Genomic DNA, 9378 nt, shown 5'->3' with positions numbered 1-9378 from the left:
CAGGAGTGTTTGCTGTGGCACCAACTCCCCCTGGCTTGGCCAAGAGAAAATCAAGGGCTATGGGATTGTCTATGACAACTCAGGCTAAGGAGTTTGGCCTAGTTCTCTGGGTTTCCAGAGCAGAATTGTCATTTATGACTTCTGCTAAAGTCAGAGACAAGGTTCAAATAGGTTTCCTGATCCCATTATTCTCATGATGGGAATTGCAGCTCTCAGAGTCTGCGTGAAGATGAAATGAGGGGTAGTCCTCCTGAAAGTTCTCTCAAATAATTAGTGCTTGCCTCATTTTGGAGGCTTCTGGTATCCTTGAGGAAACAAAAACCCACAGAAGGACAGTAGCTTAAATATCTGACAACCTCTATCAATGGCTCCAAATACACAGGATCGGTGAGCATGCGATGGACAGGTAGAAGCTTGGTGTCTATATAAGAAACAGTATTCTTCAGGTGGGGGTGTAGCTCGGTGGTAGAGCACTTGCCTAGCACGTGGGTTTGATCCTCAGCACCACATAAAAATAAAGAAATAAAATAAAGGTACTATGTCCATATACATATAAAATATATATATTTAAAAAAATAAGAAGCAGTATTCTTAATGGAGCAGAATGAATTCTCTCAAGATGGACATACCTACTGAGTGGAATTAAACCGTCCTGCGAAGCAGACTGAGATATCTCAGAAAAGAACAAACTCTCTTGGTTAGGATGATCCCGATATCAGTGCCAGATTGACTAGAATTGGCTGATGGGAACTTATGGATTTCAGCAGAAGTATTTGTTGATTTAAGTCAACATCCAATTTTTGTGAGATTAGAGGTTGGGATTGATAATTTGGAAGTAACTAAATAACAAGAGTCCAAATAAAGGCATTTTCCTCCTGAATTATTTAAGGAACAAGGTTATATTTTTTGTCAGAAATGTCAGTTAAGAAATTACAGATTCGGCCCTTGACTTCAGAGTAGTACTGTGGCCTGTAGAAAGCAGTTTTTATTTTTTAATTTGTTTTTGTTTTTGTTTTAGACAATGCAAGGTTATGTAAACATATTACATATTTTTTTCAATGTCTTTTTTTTTTTTTTTTTAATCCCACTTAGCTATGAAAGTTTCGGGGACAGCAGCAGGGTTGACTGAAACATCCAATGGTTTTGTATATTTGATTGGGGGTTGTTTTTACACTTTGCATTTCTAAAACTAATTCCCCAGTTTGACATGGAATGCAAAATTGGTGGTTGAGCAACAGCGTAGGACGGAAAATGAGATAGAAGAAATAGGGAAATGGTTTTTATTCTAGGTTCATTGGTTACTGTCTTGATCCTATCTTCATAGGAGGAATAACAATGATCTATCATTTTTCAGACAGTATTTGGAGGTCTATTGTGTCAAAGGCAGATAGGAGAGGGCAAGAATTCAAAATTTGCTATAATCTTCCCTTTTAACTATCCTTAAAAGTTGATTTTTTTTTTAACTTTTCACAGTGGAGGGAAGAGAAGAGTGCATAGAGAAGGTGGTGTGCTCAGCATGCACGGAGCCTTGGAGTCAATCCCCAGCACCACATTAAAAAAAGAAAGAAAGCGAGCCAGCCGCAGTGGTCCACACCTATAATCCCTGCAATTCAGGGGGCTGAGGCAGGAGGATCATAAGTTCAGGGTCAGGTTGGGCAATTTAGCAAGACCTTGTCTCAAAATAAAAAATAAAAAGGGCTGACGATGCAGCTTGATAGTAGAGCACCCCTGGGTTCAATCCCCTGTAGCCCCCCCCCCCCAGAAAGAGAGAGAGAGAGAGAGAGAGAAAGAAGGGGGGGAGGGGGAGAGAGAGAAGAAGAAAATAAGCTACTACCATGGAATAGGAAGAATAGAATTAATTCTAGAACTCTAATTTATTCCAAAAATCCAAATAATTTCAAAGTAACATACATACTATTTTCTGGTTTTTGTCAAGTGATTTTTTAAAGTGTTTGTATTAGTGCATTATAGTTATACATAACAGTTGGGTTCATTTTGACTTATTCAGAAGTGCATATAACATGGTTTTCTCCCTCTCAATCTCCAGCATTTCCCCTTTTCCTTCTCTCCTTGTTCCCCCATTGCCTTTTCCCCTTTCTCTACTTTACTGCTGGTCTTTCTTTTATTTATTTATTGTGGGCTTTTTTAAAATTTTTATTTTTTCTGTTTGTGTTGTTGTATGGTACCAGGGATTGAACTCAGGGGCACTAAACACTGAGCCACATCCCCAGCCCTTTTTATTTTTTATGTTGAGACAGGGTCTTACTATGTTGATGAGTCTGAATTTGAACTTGCAATCCTCCTGCCTGGGTCTCCAGAGCCTCTGAGATTACAGGCTGAGATTGCACCACATGCTTGGCTGTTTATTTATTTATTTATTATTATTTTTAGTTGTAGTTGGACACAATACCTTTATTTTATTTATTTTTATGTGGTTCTGGGAATCGAACCCAGGGCCCCGCACGGGCTAGGCAAGCGCTCTACCACCGAGCCACAACTCCAGCCCCTGTTTGTTTATTTTTTATTGGCACATTGTAGTTATACATAAAAGTAGAATTCACTGTGATGTGTTTACACATGCATGCAGCCTAATTTGGTCAATTTCATTTCACAGTTACTCCCCTTACCCATCCAGTTGCCCTAACACAGGGAATTTTTTCTTTAAGGGATAAGAGACCACAGGGATCAGAAATAAAAGGATGAAGGTGAGAGGGATTAGATGTGTTCTAGGTGTTAACATGGTGCAATAGAAAACAATTTAAAAAGGAAATTGTAAAATTGTTGAAGAATCTGAAAATTCACCTCTTTTCATAGCCAGGAGCGGAAGCTGTCTTCTCTGAGATGTACTCTTTGTTCCTCCATCTCTGAAGCTGGAAACTTTTGGGGGACGCCTAAGAACCACGTTTAATGTCTCAGATGGAATGGAAACCCAGTAGTCAAGAGGACATGTTTGTATCTTTTGAGCTGGAAAACGTGAATCCAAGGACCATTATCTTGAAGGTTTATTGCTGTGGTATTCATTAATTGTGCCCAGTAAGGTCCTTTTGGTTGAGGTTCAAGGGCAGTTTTAGGCTGCTGTCTTACCCAGAAGACTAAATCTCCATGTTGCAGATTTTGCGGAACATATTCAAGCAAGTATTTTGGAAGTGTAGTTTTCGCCTGTTGATGTTATATCTGGAACTATCATAAAGTCCCTTGTTGTCATTAATCACAGGTGTTTGTAAAGAAGGTAGTCTATTTGCTTCTTAAGGCTGCCATAGTGAAGTGCCCAAAACTGGGCACTTGTTGTAGCTTAAAACAACCAATGTTTATTTCCTTACGGTTCTAGAGGCAGAAAGCTTAGCATCAAGATGTTGAAGACTCCAGGGAAGAATCCTTCCTTGCCTCTCTCTCTAACTTCAGATGGTTCCTGGCAATCCTTGAGGTTCCTTGGTTCATAGAAGCATCATTCCAATCTCTGCCAATCTCTTTATCCTGGATATGTGTCTTTGTGTCTAAAATTTCCTCTCCTTGTAGGGACACCTGTTATTGGAGGAGAGCCTTAACCTGATTGCATCTGCAAAGATCCTATTTCCAAATAAGGTCATATTCACAGGTATTAAAGTTAGGACTTGAAAGTATCTTTTAAAGGGAGACAGTTCAACTCACAGCAGATAGAATGTAAGATTGGTGGTAAAATTCCCAAGCACATGGGACAATCTGTTATTAATTCATAAAGGGTAATCTGTGGGTTTTGACAGAGCCAATATTAAAGACTTTACAGGTAATGGTATACTTTAGGCCACGGATTTCCAAGGTCTTTGCTAATTTTTAGAATTCCACTAGTTCTGTCTATTTTTTTTCCTGAGAATTATAGATGACAAATTGCTGAGTGAAAGATTAATAGTACATTAAGATGAATGGAAGTGGAAATTTCCCTAGTTGGAAAAACAAAAGTAACTTTTTTTTTTTTGCATAGTTAGAATGGTAGCTCTTTGGCAAAGAGAAGATTTAACCTACTCTGAGATTGAATGGACAATAACCAGAATCTATTCATAACCCAGTGCAGGAGGACTTTATATAAAGTCCATCTATAGTGCCCCCATGGTTCTTGAGGTTTGATTCCTGTCCCTGTCTGATCTATATGATTTTGCCAGAATTGTATAACTGCAGGTAGAACACATTTTGAAAACATTCTCTCCAATACCTCTAAAATTAGCCCACTTGTGTTAGTCTAACACTGTTGCCAATTTATTTCTGCTATTATGTATAATATCATGAAACACTTTTTAAAAAATATTTATTTTTTTTAGGTGTAGATGGACACAACACAATGCCTTTATTTTTATGTAGTGCTGAGGATCAAACCCGGGTCCTGCCCATGCTAGAGGAGTGCTCTATCGCTGAGCCACAATCCCAGCCCTCATGAAACACTTTTGCTAAACTCCCTTTTCAGTTTTTTTTTTTTTTTTGGCATTACCAGCCTACTACCCTGAAAGAGTCAAATATAATTTGTATGCAGTAAGTATCCTAATTTTTCCCATTTGCTTTTTTTCTGAATCAGGAGCTTGTCTCTGACAGCTAACAGCAGCCTCTTTGACTTCTCTTTTCTGTGAGATTACTGGAACAATTATCTTGTTCAATGTTGCCTTTTTGGCATAGTGGTCCACTCAAGCCTTTCCATGACATTCAGGGTCTTTGAATTTTGAATGACCTTCCACTTTTATTATAGCTATTGTCTTAAGTAAAATCAAAACATTAAAAGTTCTTTAATTTTTCACCCAGTTTTTGTAGAGGATCCTGTCAGCATAAGAAAGCCTCTTTGTTTCCAAAGAATTTTAAAGTCCCATCTACTATCAATATTATGTATTCGCTCTTTTATTCGTTAGTTGTTGGCATATCTGGGCAAGGGCAATGAAGTCAGCCTTCTGAGCTGATTAGGTTTCTGGGAATGGTTTATATTCCAAAGTTGAATTCAGGTTTGGGCTAGTAGGATATGCCTAATCACTTAAAATTTTTATTTTTTTTAAAAAAGAAACCCTTTGCAAATAAAATCAGGTCAGGGTTATCTAGGGAATCAGTAATAAATCGGTGTAAGACACAGGTGAGTCTGTGAGACAGACTTAATAATCATGAAGGTCTCTTTTCCAGTAAAGGAAGGGGAATGGCTGAGGGTTTTTTTTTTTGTTGTTGTTGTTGTTGTTGTTTTTTGATTGTTTTTGTAGTTGGACAGCATGGCTTTATTTTATTTGTTTATTTTTATGTGGTGCTGGGGATCGAACCCAGTGCCTCACAAATGCTAGGCAAGCACTCTGCCACTGAGCTACAGCCCCAGACCAAATGGCTGGTTTTGTGTATTGCACGGATAGTGGTATTTGAGAGAGAAAGCATAGTACTTCATAGGATGTCAGGCAACTAGCTGAGAAATACTGAGCACTTGTATGTAAAAGAATATGCAGGTGGGACACCGTTAAACTGGATGGAGAACCCAGCACTCAGCCAGGTGAGGCTTCCAGAGCGCTGCACTCCCGCTGAGACCGGGTAACTCTGTTTTAGCTGCTGGATCTAATGAAAGATTGAAAATGGTAATGGGTCTTTAAAACGAGATTTCATTGAAGTAGAAAGTTGAAGAATGGTATCCAGAAGCTGGGGAGGATAGAGGAGGAAGGGATGGGGAGAGTACAGTCAACAGGTATAAAATCATCAGATAGGGTGACTACATTCCAAAGTTCTCTCGCACACTAGCATGACTCTCGTTAGCAATATTGTATTTCTATATTTCAGAATAACTAGGAGAAATGGAGTTTGAATATTCTCACCACCAAGGAATGTTAAATGCTTAAGGTGCTTGATATGCTAAATCATTATACATTCTATGTTATTCATATATATGTATGCCTTATACATCATATACTGATAGTTTTATAATGTGTACCTATATGGAAGCACCACGCGGTACTTCATTCATATGTACAATTATGTGTCAATTGAAAACAAACTAAAATTTAAAAAAGAAGAAAAAAAGCATGGGCCTCTGAGTGTTCTCAGGTGATTGAGTCAGTATTCCTAGTGTTCAGATCCTTCTGAAACAAAAGGGAAAAGGGTTTATGATAATTAGGGACCCCCCCCTTCTTTGGGTGCTATGGCAGAGTGTTATTTAGGTTCCCAGGTATTTTCCTGGGGCAGAGGTTCAGGGGCCCAATTCACGCAAAGAGGATGCATGGCAAAAGGAGCTGGCTCTCATCGTCATAGCATACAGTGACCCAAGTGACCCAAGAGTTGTTTTGTAAGAGTTGGTATGGGAAAATTCTGAATAGTTTATAATTTTTGCATTGTGAGAGGTTCTCTTCTTGTGATATGGTATGTCCTAAATCACAAAGCTGCCATGGTTATTTTTGTTGTTGTTACAGCAGAATTTTAATTTCTCTTTGAAGGCTTTGAACCTCTTCTGAACTAAGGTCTCTAATAAATACTCACACTCAGGCTTAAAGCTCTGCTCTTTTTTTTTTTTTTTTTACATAGTAAAAGACCACCTACATATTGTATTAGAACCAATGTACAAGGAAATCTCAAATCCTCAAATTCCCAATTAGAAATGTAAGAGAAGAGGAAATACGGGGGACTGAAATGGAGCAAATGATATTCCGTGTGTGTATGCTTATGTCAAAATGAACCTCACTATTATGGATGACTATAATGCACTAATAAAAACATTTGAAAAAAAAGAATGTGAGAGAAGTAAGAAGAGGCTCAGTCAAACCCAGAAGCAAAAGAGTCCAGGTGTATTGTTGATTTTCCCCACGAGAAGGGAAATAAATATTGACTTCCAGACTCTAATGGGATGTCAGAAGAACACAAACCCTTCACAGTGGTGAGTGGCTTCAGGTGGGACTGAAGACAAAATAGAATTTGGATTAAAGGACCATTGGGAAAAAAGAAATCACAATCTTATTTATGGTCCTATGGTCTTGCATAAATCAGTGTCTATGCCCGAGAGGCTTTTTACTGGAACACACTGTAGTATTACCAGGGCTGCTGCAAGGAATAATGAGTCCCTAGTTTATAAAATCTTCCATGGTAGACTTCAACCCTTTCTTAGCTTCAGGCTTTAAAGGGTATTTGGCAAGAAAATGTAAGAAAATGTAAGAGTTTAGAAAAGTCAACATCTTCTTTTATGGATTTGGTCCTTAGAGTTCTCTTATCAGTACAACTACTGCCCCAGAATAATCGGGGTCCTGATATCATTCCTCAAATTGAAATTGTGTTAAATTTATTGAAATCAACAAAGTTCCATCAAAATTGCACAACTGGGGGTCTGGAGGTGCAGCATTGTGGTAGAGTCCTTGCCTAGCATGTGTGAGGCCTTGAGTTCAATTGCTAGCACCACAGACAAATTAATAAAGAATAAATAAATGGCTCTATGAAAGGCTCATGCAGGAGAGAGCCCTCCCGTGTTTTTGTATCTAGTCTATCTGTGGAACATTGGAGTTGGCAATTCTGTGTACATAAAGGATCCCTCCTGACTAAATTTTCTAGTGTGATGTCACAGAAAAGGAATTCTTGTTGACTGGCAGGGGGTGAAGAGTTACAGTCATAATGGTTATGGGATGGTTCTGAGTGCTGTTTGAAATTCCTAAAAGCTTAACCTCTCAGAGGAAAATGGGTAGAAATCGTAGTGGGATTGAAAATTGACAGAGAAGTACTTGTACTTATCAGAAAGGTTTTTTTTTTTTTTTTCTTTCTGTTATTATTAGAAATAACAGAAAATTAGAACCTTTTCAAAATGTTTATTTAAGATAATTCTCTCCCAGCATCTCAGGAGCCTGAGGCAGGAGGATCTCAAGTTCAAAGCCAGCCTCAACAACAGTGAGGCTCTAAGCAACTCAGTGAGACCCTGTCTCTAAATAAAATACAAAATAGAGCTGGGCATGAGGCTCAGTGGTCCAGTGCTCCTGAGTTCAATCCCTGGTACCCCACCCTGCCCAGAAAAAATATAGTTTTCTTTGATTTAAAAGAATCACTGGAAATCAAGCACTAAAATATTATTCAGAGTCCTTCTTTATTTGTTTAGAATAACTAGGAGGAAGCACTATTTCTGTTTCATTTTATTTTTCTAGTGCCCCTCCCTTCTTTTTCTTTTTTTCTTTAAAATACTAGCAATGTCTTTGTCAAAGGGAGAATTTTACCATCTCCTGAAGGAGGGAAGGATGGATTTAGTTAATTAAGTTGTAAAATGGTGTATTTTACATTTTTTTTTTTTGTTTTCATTTTGGGTCTCTAGAGCCTTTTCAAAATGTTCAGCCAAATGTTGGGGTTCATGCAATGGGGTAATTTGTCAACTGAGTTTTTGTTTATGTACCACATCATGATTTCTGTTTTATATCATCACAAAAAAAAAAAAAGTGGTAGCTGCGGGGCACAGTGGCATATGCTTGTGATCTGAGGTTGGCTGAGGCAGAAGGATCACAAGTTCAAGGCCAGCCTCAGCAACATAGTGAGACCCTGTCTCAAAATAAAAATTGGGAGAGGAAAAGAGCTGGGGATGTAGCTGAGTGGTAGAGCACCCATGGGTTTAATCCCAGGAACCTCCGAAAAGAAAAAATGGAAAGAGCATAAAAAAAAAAAAGCCAACATCAGGTACTAATCCAGAATGTATGCATTAGTTTGTCACTGGTCTCTTTTGTTTCATATTTTTGCTATTTGCAAAATTGGATTAAAATTGAATCCTAACAAGAAAGTATCAGGTTGCTGTTCCAAAAGGTTCTCATTCACTGCTGCACTTTAAGGTGTCTTAATTGTATAAATCCATTCCAGTTCCAGGTTTTTCTTTTCCTTCCTTCCTTCCTTCCTTCCTTCCTTCCTTCCTTCCTTCCTTCCTTCCTTCCGTACCAGGGATTGAACCCAGGGGTGCTTAGCCACTGAGTCACATCCCCAGCCCTTTTTTATATTTTATTCAGAGGAAGGGTCTCCCTGAGTTGCTTAGGATCTCACTGAGGCTGGCTTTGAATTCACTATCCTCTTGCCGCAGCCTCCCAAGCCGCTGGGATTACAAGTGTCCACCACTGTGCCCAGATCCATTTTTAAATTTATTTTATTTCTTAATTAGCATTTTTATTGATAAAAGTGAAAATTCATATGCAGTTGTAAGAGATTGTGCAGAAAGAGTCCATATATTCTTTATCTGGTTTCCTCCAATGGCAGTACCTTGCAAACTAAAACACAACTTCACAGATTTTACACATTTTAGCCAAATCTCTCCAGTTTTGCTTGTACTTCTGTGTATGGATGTGTACTTGGTTCTATGCATTTTACTCTCTGTGAAGGTTTCTGTAGTCACTCTCATGGTCAGGATACAGAACTGTTCCACCTTTGCCAGGGGGCTTCTTCTTGTCCCCTGTC

The sequence above is a fragment of the Marmota flaviventris genome, chromosome 14 (assembly GCF_047511675.1).
Source record: "Marmota flaviventris isolate mMarFla1 chromosome 14, mMarFla1.hap1, whole genome shotgun sequence".
In the NCBI taxonomy this organism is placed as follows: domain Eukaryota; kingdom Metazoa; phylum Chordata; class Mammalia; order Rodentia; family Sciuridae; genus Marmota; species Marmota flaviventris.
Note: the sequence above shows the minus strand (reverse complement) of the source record.